Source organism: Pelodiscus sinensis, chromosome 2 (genome assembly GCF_049634645.1).
Source record: "Pelodiscus sinensis isolate JC-2024 chromosome 2, ASM4963464v1, whole genome shotgun sequence".
Classification (NCBI taxonomy): domain Eukaryota; kingdom Metazoa; phylum Chordata; order Testudines; family Trionychidae; genus Pelodiscus; species Pelodiscus sinensis.
In genome coordinates, this window is record NC_134712.1 from 46,064,114 (window position 1) to 46,080,198 (window position 16,085).

Sequence of the window (16,085 nt, forward strand, 5' to 3'; positions counted from 1 at the left end):
TTTTCACATATAATGCACATAAATTGAGTAAGTGCATCTGTGGCAATACAGAACCCATGTAAGTGTTTAAGACTTGTACTATTAAGGTCAGGGCTGGATTAAGGGGGGAGGGGCTAGCCAGGCAGCTGCCCCGCGTGCCAACCTATGCGGGGCACCTGATAGCAGCTGTAAGGGGCACTGCGCACCCGGCCTTAGAGCTGCCATCAGGTGCCGCGCGCCTGGGGCTGGAGGCCACACGGTGCCCCTCAGAGCCTCCATCAGGCACTGCATGCCCGATTGCAGCTGTAAGGTGCACAGTATGCCGAGAGGGCAGGCCACGCATGTGCCGTGAGTCCGGGGACGGAGCCGTGCATGCGTCATGTGCCTGCTGCCCAGGGCGCAGGAATGGCTCTAGCCAAGGGTTTGTGAGTGACCCTGTTTTAATGAGTTCACCAGAAGTGGCTTACACTTGCTGGGGCCATGCCTGAATCCCAAGCCCCATTGCCCAGGACTGAAACCTGAAGGCTTCATCAGCAGGCAGGACCGTCCTGGCCATAAGACAGTTTGGGGACACCACCCCGGGTGCCAGGCTCTGCAGAGTCTTTCAGTGGCCACCCCAAGTGTCCTGTGGACAGGCCAGTCCCCAATAGTGAGGTTAGCCAGTGATGCCCAGGGTGACCCAGGGGATTAAATGTGGGGCCTGGGACTGGCAGCAGGGATTGACCCCCTGCAGTGGTAGGCCTTTCACCCTAATCCCCTATCCCAATTCACAAACCTCTCCTTCACCCAAACTCTCTCTCAGACCCCACACTGTTTCCTTCACCCCAAACCTGAATCCCAAGCTCCTTTCTGCACCCAATCACCATCACTATCCAGATCCCACATCTTCTTCATAGAAAAGTGAAGCCCTTGAACTTTTACCAAAATATGAAAGTGTCCCCCTATCAAAAATTATTGCCTACTCCAGTCTAGTCCATTTAAAAATCTAACTAAGTTATTGGATCAATTGAATTGTGGGGAAGAATGTTCCACTATTTAATGATACCTTGAATAGAAAGTATTACTTGCCACTTTAAATATTTACTCCTACTTTTAAGGGCCAGGTGATTTTTGTATGATAGAATTATTAACAGTGCCTTAGCATGTAATATGGCCTGACAATGAGCACTGGAACAATGTCTTATTGATAGTATTTCACATATGCTCTCTATCTGTGCATGACTGTTATTTTACATAGAGTTACATATGGGGCAGAGTATGTACATCTCAGAAAGAGCTAGGTATGTCAAATTCAAAGCATATTTATGCAATAGTGTGCAGTTCCACTGTGCTTTATGACAGAGGAATGATGCTTACTTAATGATCAAAACATTTCCTCAAAGATTTTCCAATCAAAAACCAGTAACACAAGGGGGGGGGGGAGAGAAACAAAAAGTGATGGATGGTTTTTACAGCCAGAAAGCTTCACAGAACAGGTGAGGTTTCCCATTTGTTAAGGAATGGAAAGGGAACTTGACATGAATACTCAGGAAACCATAAGTTGCAGCAAGAAATAAGGTAAGAGTAGAGAACAACAGAAAGAGACATCAGGTAATTTTTTCAAGACTATCTGAGTGGCCTAGAACAGTCTCCCAAATGATAGGTTGTGGCCATCCATGAGTTGTTGGAAGGTATTAGATGGGCAGAGTGGGGTAGGAATGTGAGCCCAATCCACATTTACCCCCTAGTGGTGGCTCCTGTACCACTGGGCAGTGCCTGGCTCCCCATTCCTGGAGCCGTGACCTGAGGCACATAGACATAGCACTCAGATTTGGCCCCAGGATTTATCTCCCTTCCGCACCAGTCCAGGATTAGAGTAATGGTGGTGGGTTGTAGGATGCTGCTTCTGGTAGTTGCTGCTCCTTGAGTAGAGAAAAGAGAGGAAGAGAAGGAGAAGAATGCTTGCCTACGACTTTGCTCCCCTCTAAATTCGGACTCATGTTTTAATGCCTATATCAACCCATGAGAGTGTACTTGTCTTTAGAAAGGAACTGAAGTCCAAATGGAAAAGTAGATTAAAATCAGTTATTTAAATCAACACTTTCCACTTAGTGATTTCAATTGCCTTGATTTAAATCAATTCATTTTAACCCCATGAACTATACAATAGGGACATGTAAGAGCCATATTGTATGAGAATATGTTTGATTAAAGAATTATGTATTTTTATAAAACAAAACATCAACATCTTATACTTGAATGGCATGTTTCTTTCCAGAATTATTTATTTTGTGTTTCAGTAGGACTTAAAGACTCCAAATAAAATCAGATCCAATTATGCCAGACACAAACACATACTAAGAAACAATCCCTTCCCCAAAGACTTAAATTCTAAATAGACAAGATTGACAAAGAATTAGAGGGGAATCAAAGACACGGGACTTATCCAAGGTTATAAAGTGGTTGGGCCATCTGGGAATACAATTCAGATCTTCAGTTTACTACCCCTTTATCACTGGACCACATTGCCTTTCCAAACAGCATCACAAAAGTGGATAAATGTTATTATCCCACTTTCCTGATGGGATAGAGAAGTTAAGAGATTAGTTCCAGTCTTGCTTGGTGGTTCCTAGCCCTTTGCTATAAACACTCAACTTTCTCTTTCTACTGTAGGTCAGGGCTGGGCAAAATACGGCCCGGGGGGCCAGATCCGGCCTGCCAACCCATCGGCTCCAGCCCGTGGACCACCCTGCTGGGACCCTCAGGCTTCCAGCTCCTGTGGCTTTAAAGTTCAGTCAAACAGCTCTCTGGTCTGCTCTGGCTGGTTGCTTCCAGCCCATAGGAGCTGAGCAATTGGCCTGGGGGGGATGGAAACAACCAGCCAATAGGAGCCAAGAGATTGGCCTGGGGGATAGAGGCAGCACAAGCCTCTTTCCCCTCCCAGGGCTGAGAGCCACATGGAGAGAACAAACCTGCAGCTCTAAGGGTATGTCTACACTAGCCCCCTAGTTCGAACTAGGGGGCTAATGTAGGCATTCGAACTTGCAAATGAAGCCCAGGATTTAAATATCCCAGGCTTTATTTGCATGTTCCTGTCCAGTCGCCATTTTTAAATGCCACTAGTCCGGATTAACTGCCCGCGGCTACATGCGGCAGTTAAACAGTAATTTGAACTAAGTCCTTAGTTTGAATTACCTGTTACTCCTCCTGGCGTGTAGCCGCGGGCAGTTAGTCCGGACTAGTGGCATTTAAACATGGTGACTGGACGGGAACATGCAAATAAAGCCTGGGATATTTAAATCCTGGGCTTCATTTGCAAGTTCGAATGCCTACATTAGCCTCCCTAGTTTGAACTAGGGGGCTAGTGTAGACATACCCTAAGTGATATGGGGCTGCAGCAGGCAGGGAGCCCAGCCTGCCTTGGGGGTGCTGCTGTCCAGAAGATGCTTAGTTGAGCACCTCTCAGCCAGAGCCTGTCTCTGGCACCACTGCCCCTCTCACACACGAACTCCCACCCCCAGGTCACCATCCAAACCCTTTGTACCTCCCTACTCCAGGTCTCAACTCCCTCCCAGACCCTGTACCCCCTCCTACACCTCTCCCGCCAGGCCAGAATCCTCTCCTGCACTCCCTCCCAGACCCTGTATCACAACCCCCTCCTTCACAAACAGACCTCACACAGTCTCCTGCATCCCAGTCCCTTAGCCCGTGCACTCTTCTGTGTACCCATGCTGGACCTGACATCTCCTCCACCAACAATTATTGCCTACCCCAGCTGTAGATAGTAGCAGAAACTGAGGATGTGAGGAGACAATACAAAACATCAGGATTTGGTATGCAAAGTTTAAATATTTCACTTAACAGAATTAAAGTATGAAGTTCAAGCAGTCATACCATCAGTTCAAAAACATTACAGGACAAGTTCCGTCCTTCTAACACAACAACATGGAAATATGACACAAAGAACACCTTAATCTTACTAACTAGATGACTGTTACAGTTTTGTCATTGGGATTCACTCTCATGGCATGCACAGTTAAATCCATGTCTCAATTCAAGAATGAAAATATGAGCTATCTGCCTTTATACACTTTGGCAGAGTCTGATTTAGCATAATCCAAGAATGAAAATCTGACCTAAGCTGTTTGCTTTTATAAACTGTGGACATGTCTGCTTTAAAATTCCAACAGATTGGCACCTCTTCTCTATGAAGGTACACATTTAAGTCTCAGGCTGACCTTGAATTGTACAATCTTAGGTGCACAGTCAGTCATCTGGGAACAAAAAAGTACAGGGGCTCTGAGAAGATTGGAAAAAGGCTTCAGATTATAAAAAAGTAAGTATTCTTTACTGCTCATTAGTGCTAATGGATTTGCCAAAATGCTAAATACCAAAATACATACATGTGAAAGCTGAAACTAATGAAAAAAACCTCCCTTTGTAAATCTTAATAAGGGTCACAACACACAATATTTCAATCTCTTAATTTTTGTTGTGATGAGTGTGCTTAAGCATTTGAGGAATGACATCTTTTTACTAGAATGGATTGTGGGAATAGCTGCTTGTATGCAAATATATTTTTTATTCATGTTCTTTCAGTACTATAGACCAAATCCTGCTCCCTGCCTATCTTTTGTAGGTGCATAGTAACCAAAATGTATGAGAGCAGCTGACATGGTTCTGCTGAACAGGGAGTGAAAGGACAGTTTGTAAAGAAGCTACACTGAGGGAATCCACTCCCAGGAGAGTGGAATTGAAACTCTGAGGATCCACTGGCCAAAACCTCTGTGTTGTTGTTATTGGTGATGGCATCAGTGGGGATGGTGACTGATATAATCCATACAGCCGCTGGTGAGTGTGCTTATATTTCACAGACCACAAACAGAGAATAGAAGGAGTGTCCTATTCCTATCACCTCTTACATAGCTCCTTTGGATAAATCCCTTAGCTCAGACTTTGTTCTGGGGGCTAGGAATTAACACTAAGTCATTGATTGATTAGCAGACTTTTGTATTTTCTCACTCTCCATTATTCAAATATCCTAACATCATTACCATAAATAACACCTCATTTTACAGACATATAAATGACAAGTTTCCTAACCTAGGAGACAGCAATCTAATAATACAATAACACTTTCAATGCAAAAGGGCAAGGCATAATGTCAGCTAGGAAAGGCCAGTTTCCTTCTCAGACATAGACTGTTTGGACTCTAGAGTTTTGGACAGTTATCTTTCTTAAACCTTGTGTAATGCTAACTACTGTTCATCTGAGGACTATGTTAGAACCAATGAAGAAAAGAGCCAGGAAGCTCATCCTGGATTGGCCAGCTAAAGCAAGATACAGGGGAGACATTCAAATGTCTAATTGGAAACCCACATATGTTCACAAGTATGAGTTTAACAATGATTATATTTGGCAGCAGCATAGACATGGAAGCCCTATTCATAGTCAGATCTGTCACACATCTGCCAAAACAAACAATGCAGTATATGGAAGTTATGTTGAACTTACAGAGCACAAAGATGCATCTAATAGTCCAAGTTACAATTCTTCACAGGGATCAGACATGAGCCCTAGCAGAACAGTTGCTCAGACCCTTTCATCTCTGGCCTCAGAAGCTTCCCACACAAAATGTTTGACTGAGACCATGAGTAAGAGGCTATAAAAACCATTGTTCAGCCAGGTTTGAGGGTCAAATTGCATCCTGTGGAGATTTTTAACATAAAATAGCATAACTGTATAAAATTCATCCCAGTTCTCACACAGATTATGCATATGCAAAAACCTTGGAGTCCTCATATTTTATTCAAAAGTAAAGGATAAATGTCTTTCTATATAAATTAATTATTACCATGACATTATACATTTCACATTATTGGGTTTGATTGTTTTCTCAGATTTTATATTGTTTTCATGATTCCTATTATAAAAATGTCATATGATTTAGGCACAAATTTAAGAAGCCTCAGCTCAAGGCACCACTGACTGCTAGAAAGTTTCACTCACTTTCAGTTCGAACTAGGGAGGCTAATGTAGGCATTCAAACTTGCAAATGAAGCCTGGGATTTAAATATCCTGGGCTTTATTTGAATGTTCCCATCTGGCCACAATTTTTAAATGCCACTAGTCCGGACTAACTGCCCGCGGCTACACGTGGCGGTTAAACAGTAATTCAAACTAAGTCCTTAGTTCGAATTACCTGTTACACCTCATTCCACTAAGGACTTAGTTCAAATTACCGTTTAACTGCTGTGTGTTGCCATGGGCAGTTAGTCCAGACTAGTGGCATTTAAAAACGGTGGCTGGACGGGAACATGCAAATAAAGCCTGGGATATTTAAATCCCAGGCTTCATTTGCAAGTTCGAATGCCTACATTAGCCTCCCTAGTTTGAACTAGGGGGCTAGTGTAGACATACCCTAAGAGTGTTTTCTGGTCCATGGTCTACTCTAGAGGATACATTTTAATTAAGATATGCAACTTTAGCTATTCTAATTGGTTAGCTTAAGCCGAAGTATCTTAATTTGACCTTTGGCACTCTCTCTTTGACTTCCCTTATTCCTCGTGGAAGCAGGACTACCAGCATTAACCAGAGTGCCCCTCCCAGTTCGAATTAGCATGACTTCACTAGACCCACTAATTCGAACCCCAGAAGATCAACTGCGGCTGCTTCGATCCTCTCTGTAGTGTAGACATGGCCTGAAGAATCTCAGTCCTCTTGTGTTCCTTCAGCAGAATAAGATTAAGAAGAAATAAGGCAATGATGTCAAAAACTCAGCACTAAAACTGAGAAATACATCTTTTCTGTTTGAGAAAGGAGAATCACTCATATCAGCTTACCCTTTATTACATGCCAGCATTTAATGCATTCTCATTTTTGTTTTTTAGCACTTGCGTATAAAATTGACCTGTTGAAATTCTAATTCATAAATCTTAGCACAGACATTAATCTCTCAGAAATAGTTTCTTCTTTACCTTCTGAGAGACAGCAATATTGATGAGATCAAATTCCATTTGGAGCTGCTCATTGTTTTTTAGTTATTATAAACAGACATCTTTAATCGTCTTGCTTAGCAGAAGCTTAACGGGACTTTTAATATGCTTCATACAGAAAAAGAACCCTTATTGAACCATTTATTTAAGTAAAGGATTTTTTTCACTGAAATAAAAAAACCCATTGATTTTCTTTCATTATATTTTTTAAGATGAAGGTTTGAGCAATCTATTCCATTAAGAACTATTCCACAGGAGAACTTTCAAGATTTTAGCTTTCCAATGAACTACACCTGATTTCATTGAACAAAGTAGGATCACAGCTAAGTGACAAATGTTGGATCAGTAAAAGTATTATGTGGATTCAGTCACAAATCAACAAGCTATCTTGCTTTATATGGCTCTCATTTTAAGCACCCTGTTCTGTGTCTACATTACATCCCTCTTTCGAAAGAGGTATGTAAATAAAGCACTTCGAAAGTGCAAATGAAGCAAGGATTTAAATATCCTGTTCTTTATTTGCATAATCATGTCCCAGCGGTCTTTCCTGAAAAAATGAGGAGTACGGGATCTTTCGAAAAAGGGTTTTTTTTTAAAGAACCGCGTCTAGGCTGCAGTTTCACTTTTGAAATACCCTTTTTCGAAAGACCGCTGGGACGCGATTATGCAAATGAAGTGCAGGATATTTAAATCCCCGCTTCATTTGCACTTTCGATTGGGCTCATTTACATCCCTTTTTTCGAAAGAGGGATGTAGTCTAGACGAGCCCCAGCTGGTGCCTTTCCTTTTCATCATGAAATTACATGGAAAAGTAAAAGATTCAATACCTTTAACTGAACTGAAAAATAATCATAAAACGTTTTTGGCTGTATTCCTAAAATCCCTTCTTCAAATGTTGTCAGTAAAGGACTTTTTCAACCCAGAAACTTGTTATGGCTTATTTGTTCACCGAAGAACTAACATGTCTACTTCCATTTTTTCATGGGGCAAACATTTGCTGCAAGTCAAGAAATTAAGCTACTCCAGCAGTTATTATTGATTGTTTAAGAAGTGACCAAATATGAAAGATTAAGCAGAGGATAAATACCTCACAATTTGCAGCTGTGTTGCAAATTATTTATTGTGTTAAACCTCTCTGATATTTAATTCAATGCACTATCCAACAGGGCAGTTTCCAGAAGAGAGAAAAACAGCATAAAAAATTCAGTTTGGCTCATTGTCCAGTGACTTAAAAATGTCGAAGTACACTAAAAGCAGTGTTATGTGGCACTGTACCACCTGGAAAGCTATATAAACTGACATTTCTAATTTTCATTGAAAGTCTGGTTTATAGTTCAGTTGGCATGGGGCTAGCAGGCTCCCTACCTAGCTCTCTATGACTCCTTGGAGGTGGCATCCCGACATATCCCTGTTGCTCTTAGATGGATGAACAGCCATGAGGGATTTGGGGTGTAGGACTGGGGATTGAGATGTGGAAGGTGGTATAAAAATAGTTTGGGTGCAGGAGTTGGCTTGAAGCACGGATTGGGGTGCATGAAGGGTTTTGGGATGTCAGATTCAGGGGTCTTACCTCTCATGGCTCCCCACAAGTAGTGACCTGGTCCTGTTGTTCCTAGGCAGAGGTGCTGTTAGATGCTTCACTCCACCTGCAGGCGCGACCCCCACAGCTCTCATTGGCTGCAGCTCCTGGTCAATGGGAGTTGTGGAGGCAGCACTTAGAATGGGATGGGGTAGGGTTTGTATTCAGAGCCACCTAACTGCACCTCTGCCTCGAAACAGCAGGTCCCTATGATGAGCACATCCCAAATCTGGCACCCTGACATCCCTCCTATGCCCCAATCCTAGACCTGCAACCCACCCCCACCCAAACTCCCTCCCTCTTAGTTAACTGGAATGTTTGATTTACTATCACGTTCCTTTCTCCCAACATGAAAGATAAAAAAAGCTTTTACTGTATTTGCATATTTGAACTTCTTCTCCCAACCTATAGGGCAGTTTCTGAGCACACCCCAACCATTAGTGTCTTTCTCTTTTCATTCACTGTATAGCGAGCCTAAGTGTCTAATTTGGGCGTTGTGACTCCCATGATGTTATTGGCATCAAAAGCAAGGCATAATAATAATGAGCATCGCCACCCCAGAAGTCCTTTGGGAATCTATCAGCAAGTTTAAGAGTAAGATTTTCAGATGCATCTAATGGGATCTGCATGCTTTTGAAAATCCCACTTTCCATGATTTGCCCATGGTTACGCAGGGGCCTATGTAGAAATGGGAATTAATCCCCTAAGGAGCTGGAACTAGGAGTATGAGGGGTGCCTCTGCACTCCCTGTCTTGAAATGGTTTCCAGCATACACAGGGTTTGTAGTTCACTTCAATGGCTTTCAGCATCCCCCACTATACACATTGTTCTAGAACCCCCACCAATCTCAAATCTCCTGAGTCCCAGGGTAGTGTCTAAATCAGAAAGCTGTGCTCACTCCCCTAGGAACATATCTGCATGCAGTACATTGAATAATAGCACTGTAACAGATGGACTTTGATAACAGATAAACATTTGTTTCATCAGAAAGATCAAATTTGCAAAGATTGCAGAATTGGCAGCAAGCAGGGAAGTGGAACTAGAAGAGGAAATGCATAAAAGTAATCAAACTGAGCCAAGAAGAACAAATTTCATCAGCATTGTTGCTGTTTACATATAAAGAATGTTGGTTAGATAAAAAAACCCAGAGTGTCCACTGAACACAGTCAATAAACTGTATGCTGAATATTTCACGTCTTATAACCCATTGTTGCAAAATTACAGTAGATTTGTCAGCATACTGATGACTAAATGAAAACATGAGTTAACAAGTCAATACATTTGCACTTCATTTTTTAGGTAAAGACTGAATTCAGCAAAATTCTCCAAATACAGGTGACATGACATAGGAAAAGAACAGCTGTTTACCTTATAGTAACTGTTCAAGAAGTCCTGTGAGTGTGGATCCCACTGGAGGTGCACTCACCCTCCTCTGCACAGGAGTTTGGAAGTTCTATCAATAGTGCCCAGTAGGGCCTTTCAGACCCTCACATTTTCCTCCAAAGTAATAAACAGCACAGTGATATGCTGCTACTCACTGCTCAGTTTCTTCACTGTCCAGACTCCCATGAAGAGTCTCTGAGCTGTGGGGATGGAATCTGCATGATCTTGGAGCTCATTAAATAACAAACCAGTGAAGAAAAAAGGAACACAAATTTAATAAAACAAACTGGAGAGTTCTATAGTGAGCTGCTACATAGTACAGTGTTCCCAACTCCTGCCTTGAGGGCACGTTTCTGTATTCATAATACTGTTCTGTATGAGGGAGCGTCTCTAAATTATAATCTTCTACAAACATGGCTGTACATCAGTGTTTCTCAAAGTGGCCCGTGAAACCACTTTGAGAAACATATTAACTGGCCGCCCTGGTTTGTTTACTTACTGGTGCCGCAGCCACGGAGCCTCGTGGCTCCCATTGGCTCCAGTTCACAGTTTGCAGTCAAGAGGCGTAACAGGAAGTGGTGTCTTGGCCCATGCCGCTTCCCACAGCTCCCCTTGGCTGCAAATGGCCAACTGGAGCCAATGGGGCTGTGAAGGTTGGTGTCCACGTTGCTGGTAGGTAAACAAATTGGTGCCGCCAGTTAGCATGTTTCTCAAAGTGGTTTCATGTATCACTTTGAGAAACACTGCTCTACATTATTCCATTAACTCATCTATCTATCTATCTATCTATCTATCTATCTATCTATCTATCTATCTATCTATCTATCTATCTATCTATCTATCTATCTATCTATCAGCAGATAACATGCATCTAAAAATACACACATGCAATTCTCTACTCATGTAGTACATTTCCATAAACCCAACGTGTCAATTACCTAGAGAAGAGAGGTTACCAGCATATCACTCTTGAGCGATTCTTTACCTTTCACTTTCCTCAAATGCAGGTTAGTAAGTCACTGCAAATCCTTCAGGATGTTTAATCTTCCATTCTCAACTTCTAGGTATCAGACTTTTATTTAATTGAGCTACATGACAGGACCAGTTGATTTAATGACAGTAGATAGTCTGAAATTAATGGAATAGATGACTGTGGAAAGGATTAAATTGCCTCTCATTTGTCCATAAGAAAAGCATTGTGATGGAGTAGTTGGCCATCAAGGGCAGAAGCACCAAGTGGTAAGCCCACTCCACCACCTGATATGGTCCTGATAATTCAAAAGGTCCAATACAACAACTTCTTGTCCTTCTGCTCCTGTGTGGCTCACTATTTAAATGCCTCTGGCATCCTTTTTTTCTGGAGTTTGGGTAACTTTCCACTGCTCTCCTCTTCTCCCTCCCTTTGGAGGAGTAGAGCTAAAATTTTCCAAGTTTTCCAGGAATGTAGCTACTTTGCATAACTTTTGCTTGGTCAAAGCACCATTATTAATGGCAAGTATTCTCCATTTACCCTACAAAATTAGGATGTGAACACATGAACATCTGATTTCTCTTGTTTGCCTGGGCTGAGCCCCAGTGATAACAGGTGCACTTTCTAGTTGCCCATACCAGCCTGCAAACCAGCAGTGTCCACTCCATGCGAAATTACTTGTCCTTAGCTTCACAGACATTGTAGAAGGCACACAATAATAGCGACCACATTGGCCTTGTTGGCTTCATCATCCTGCCTTAAGCACACCAAATGCACTCTGCCACTTTCTTGCAACTGCTAAGCATGTAATCAAACCTTCTTTTGCCAGGCCCTCTGAGGTTTCTAGTATGGTTTCATGAGCCAGGATAGGAGACGGTTCTTTAAAATAGCAGTGGGCCCAGATTATCCTATTGAAACCATGCCATTTGGAGGGAAAGTGTTTGTCCACAAAGGTAAGTGCCAGATTTACTCAGAACTCTGGTAATGTGCACCTTTCTCCTATATCCCATGCTAATATATTATGAACCTGCTTCAGCGGTTGACCGAGGCCTGCATAATGATATAGCAGTAACCTGTGGTTGATATACTCATGTGCTTTTTGCAGTGGGCAAATTACTGGCACAAGAGTGCCATCGATGGCCCCAGTGCAGTTTGAGAAGATTATCCTCTCCAAACCAGCTATTATGTCAGACACATTCATGATGGTTGCCACCCAGGGACAAGCTATGCCTAAAAACTCCAGTACCAGAGTTGAACTCTGACAGTTAACTTGCCAACACCAAACTGGTCAGCCACAGACCTGAAGCAATAGTAACCTGCTTCTAGACTGGTTTTGCATGTCTCATGCATGTCTCAGGACTGGAGAATTCAGGCAAGCTCCTCACACTGCTCCACTTCACTAAGCCTGTCTATATCCTGCATTAACAGTGCAGCTGCAAGATAGAAAAGCCCTTCCACCTTGGTTAAATTCATGGCTTGAAACTAGCTGCAACAAACAAAAACAAGGAGTGTGCTTAGCAGGAAGTGACTCCTGCATGTAAGTTTGTTGGTTAAGAATGCTTCTGCACAGGATTTGGAAATTACAGATACATTCTCCCACAGTGTACCATGAACCAAGCCCTATAGCAACTCCAGGAATTGAGGCACTATGGTCTTTGGGATACACCCCCAGAAATCCTAGTACTATACGTGTGTCAGAATAGTGCCAGTGTGGACATTCTCAAGCATGCAAGCAAGCACAGATTCACATTCATGAGAACAGAAGGTAGATACTCTCTGCAGTGTAGACATACCCTAAGAGGCAAAATAAAGCAGTTTCTCTGTGGAAACTTAACAAGGTGAACATAAAGTAGATCTGAATCAATGCATATATTGAATCAATAAACAATTAATGCATGAGACTTCTACAGTAAAAAGCTTTTTCTCCATTTAAAGTTAGCTTTCTGTTTTGATGCAGTGAGCTGCATAGTCTGCAGTATGTTACTATAGTTTTTGCATAGGGATTTGAATGAATGATATTTGTGCTGAAATCCAAATCGCCATTCAAGAATGAAAATCCAAGCTGAGCTATCTACATGTGCAGTTTGGAACAGCCTGCCTCCAAATAATCCAAGAATGAAAATCTGACTTAAGCTGTTTGCTGTAATAAACTCCTAACGTGTCTGTTCTGAAATTCCAGCAGATTGGCAGCTCTTTCCCACTAACGAAAAATGTTATGTCTTACATTGACCTTGACTATTATAGTCTGACATGAGTATACTAATATCTGAGAACAGTTCAAACCAAACAATAAAAACGTTCAGGTGAGGCCAGAAAAATGGAAAAATACGGAATCAGAGTTTCCATCAAAACACTCGGAGGATAACATTACGCAAACTGAAATATGGGAAAAGTCTTACTTTGCAGCATACAGGAGTTTAGAAACTTTTGCCTTTTCCAAACAACTTAGTGAAAGGATGGTAAATGAACTCCAGGTAAATTACACAGTGTATCACAACCCAAACCAAACAAGAAACAAGTAAGTGATGCAAACTACCAGCTTAAGAAATTTAGGAGAGGCTGATGGTGACTGACTTCCCATTCACTCTAGAATCAAGTCAGTGATGATCTCCTAACCGCTCCTTCTAGGAGATACATTCCCAGTACATTCTCCCTCTGAGACAAATGCCCTGCAATGAGCACCCCATAAGAATCTTCCATGCCGTACATTCCTCCAGTCTATGAGATGTCTCTTCCCCATGCAGCTCCTGACACCCCAGGCATGCACTTGAGATATTTGCCCTTAATGGAGCTCCAGAAATTCTCCTCCTTTGAATTATCCAGACAGTTTGTAAGCCCCGTTTGAGAAAACCATCCACTATAAATCCACCACTTTTGAGACATATCATCATGAGCTCACATGTGAAATTAAGCCCTTTTCCAAGAACATTCCATTTTGGTACATTCACTACTATTTAGTTCATAAGGAACCAGAGAGGTCCCCTGGGTTTCCTCTGCTATAAAAAGGGCATTTGTTCCCTGAAACATAGCTAAAGCTTCAACTGGACTGAGATAATGTAAATGCAAGGGGAAAACCCTCTAAATTAGGTGAGAATAGTAAGAGCATATTAATTCTACTCCCTTTTTCAACATTCAGAATATAAATGTGACCAGACACATCTTTTTTAAAAAGCAGACTACTTGAGAATGACGAGAAGAACATGGAGAAGACACTATGGTGCATCTGCACTGTACCTGTAGCTTGAAATAAGCTTCACAATTTGAGTTACGTAAATTGCCTAGCTTATTTAGAGTCAATTTCAAAATACCTGATTGCGAAATTTGGTGCAGTCTACACAGCACTTATTTCGAAATAAATTGCTATTCTGAAACATCCCTTACTCCTAATGGAATGAGGTTTACACGAATGTTGGAATATCGAGCTTATTATATTTCAAAATAATGGGCACACTCAAAAGATGCAAAATAGCCCCAAAGAGCACTGCAGTGTAGATATAGCCTAAATGTCACATGTTGAAATCTTAGCTCCACTGAAGTTTGGAAGTTTTGTTGTTGTCTTTAAATGAGGCTAGGGTATCATCCAGTATGAAACTGTAGCTGAGAAAAACAACTGTCTCTCTTATACCAAAAAAGATAACCTGAAGTTTGGAAGCAAACTTCAGCAGTATAAGGAGATTGGTTGCATAACCCCATGCCTTCTCAAAAGCCCAACCACCAGCAGTGAATAATGTACCAAGAAATAGGAGAGGGGAAACAAAAAAATACATGAAAATGAAAACCTTCAAATCCTCATGTCACAGATCCTAGCAAGCACTCTGTCCTGGCCACCCATTATATCTGCTGGAAAGGGAAGCCAGGCCTCTACGCTCTAGATCCCTGGAGTGTGTTAAATTTCTGCATCCTCCACAGTTTCAGCACTAGTTCCACTTGACCTGACATATTTCCCAGACAGTGACTCTCAATTGGTTTTCCTCCTCCACAAGGGTGGGGCTGTGGAGGAGGAGGACAACGACGATGAGGGGGAAAAGGAGGAGCAGGCCAGCCTGGACACGATGCCCACAAGCCAGGAGGTCGTCAACTGCCTGGAGTTGGTCCCCTACCCCCGCTCCCAGAATGTCTCCCAGGGTTTGGACGAAGTGGGGAAGGTAGTTCAGATGTGTTCTATCACTTTCCCTACTCACACCTGGCGGCAGGTGGTGAGCGGCTGCACGCCCCTCGCTCAGCCTTCTTGGCCTGGGGGTTGCACAGCAGCCTGTGCATGTGGGTGCACATGGAGCACCAGTCCGGAGCACTCAGCCCCATGACACTCTCCCAAAGGAACCCCTCGCTCCTTCTCAAAAGGCTCCTGCACAGGCCTGCCTTACTCCAGACTCCATGGAGGGGATGTGGGTGCCATCAATGCCTCCCCCCCCCACAGCTGGGAAAGCTCGCGGTGGCAAAGCTAGCAATGATGGGGTTGACATCGCCCAGGGTGATGATCCTCCACAGCAGGATGGTGTTGATGGCCTTCACCACCTACAGAATCATAAAAATATAGAATCATAGGGTGACAAAAGCCCTCAGGAGGTCTCTGAGTCCAAGCCCCTTCCCAAAGCAGGACCAACCTCAACTAAACCATCCCCAGCAGGTCTTTGTGAAGCTGGGACTGAAAAACCTCTACGGACGGAGATTCCACCTCCCACCCACTAGGGAACCCATTCCAGTGCTTCACCACTTTCCTAGTAACATAGTAAAAGAGTCATACCTGTATGAGCACAGCCACGACAGTCAATCTCTGCACACCAAACTGGTTTCCAACGGAGCAGTAGCTGTCCGGCATGGCAAGCTTCCAAAGTGCTTCTTGAGGGAGATGGTGGGTCTCGTGCAGGTGTCCCATCACTGGAGAGCAGGTCCGAGCCACTCACAGAGCCTCAGGAAGGTGGTCTTCTGCATGCAGAAGTTCTGGAGTCACTGCTGATCATCTCACCACTGCATGACAATGCTATCCCACCAGTCAGAACTGGCGCATGGGAACGGTGTGCAGGGGAGGAGGGAAGGGAATGTGGTGCAGGAGGAGAGCCTGGGCTTGGGTGAGGAGGTGCCCTATTCCAGGCTGGTCGTCATCCTCCTGCAGCACCATGTGGGCAGGTCTGCATAAACTGGAGCTCCGGTTCCAGGGTGGAAGTGCTGTGGCATCCACGAGGGCAACCAGAGCATGCGG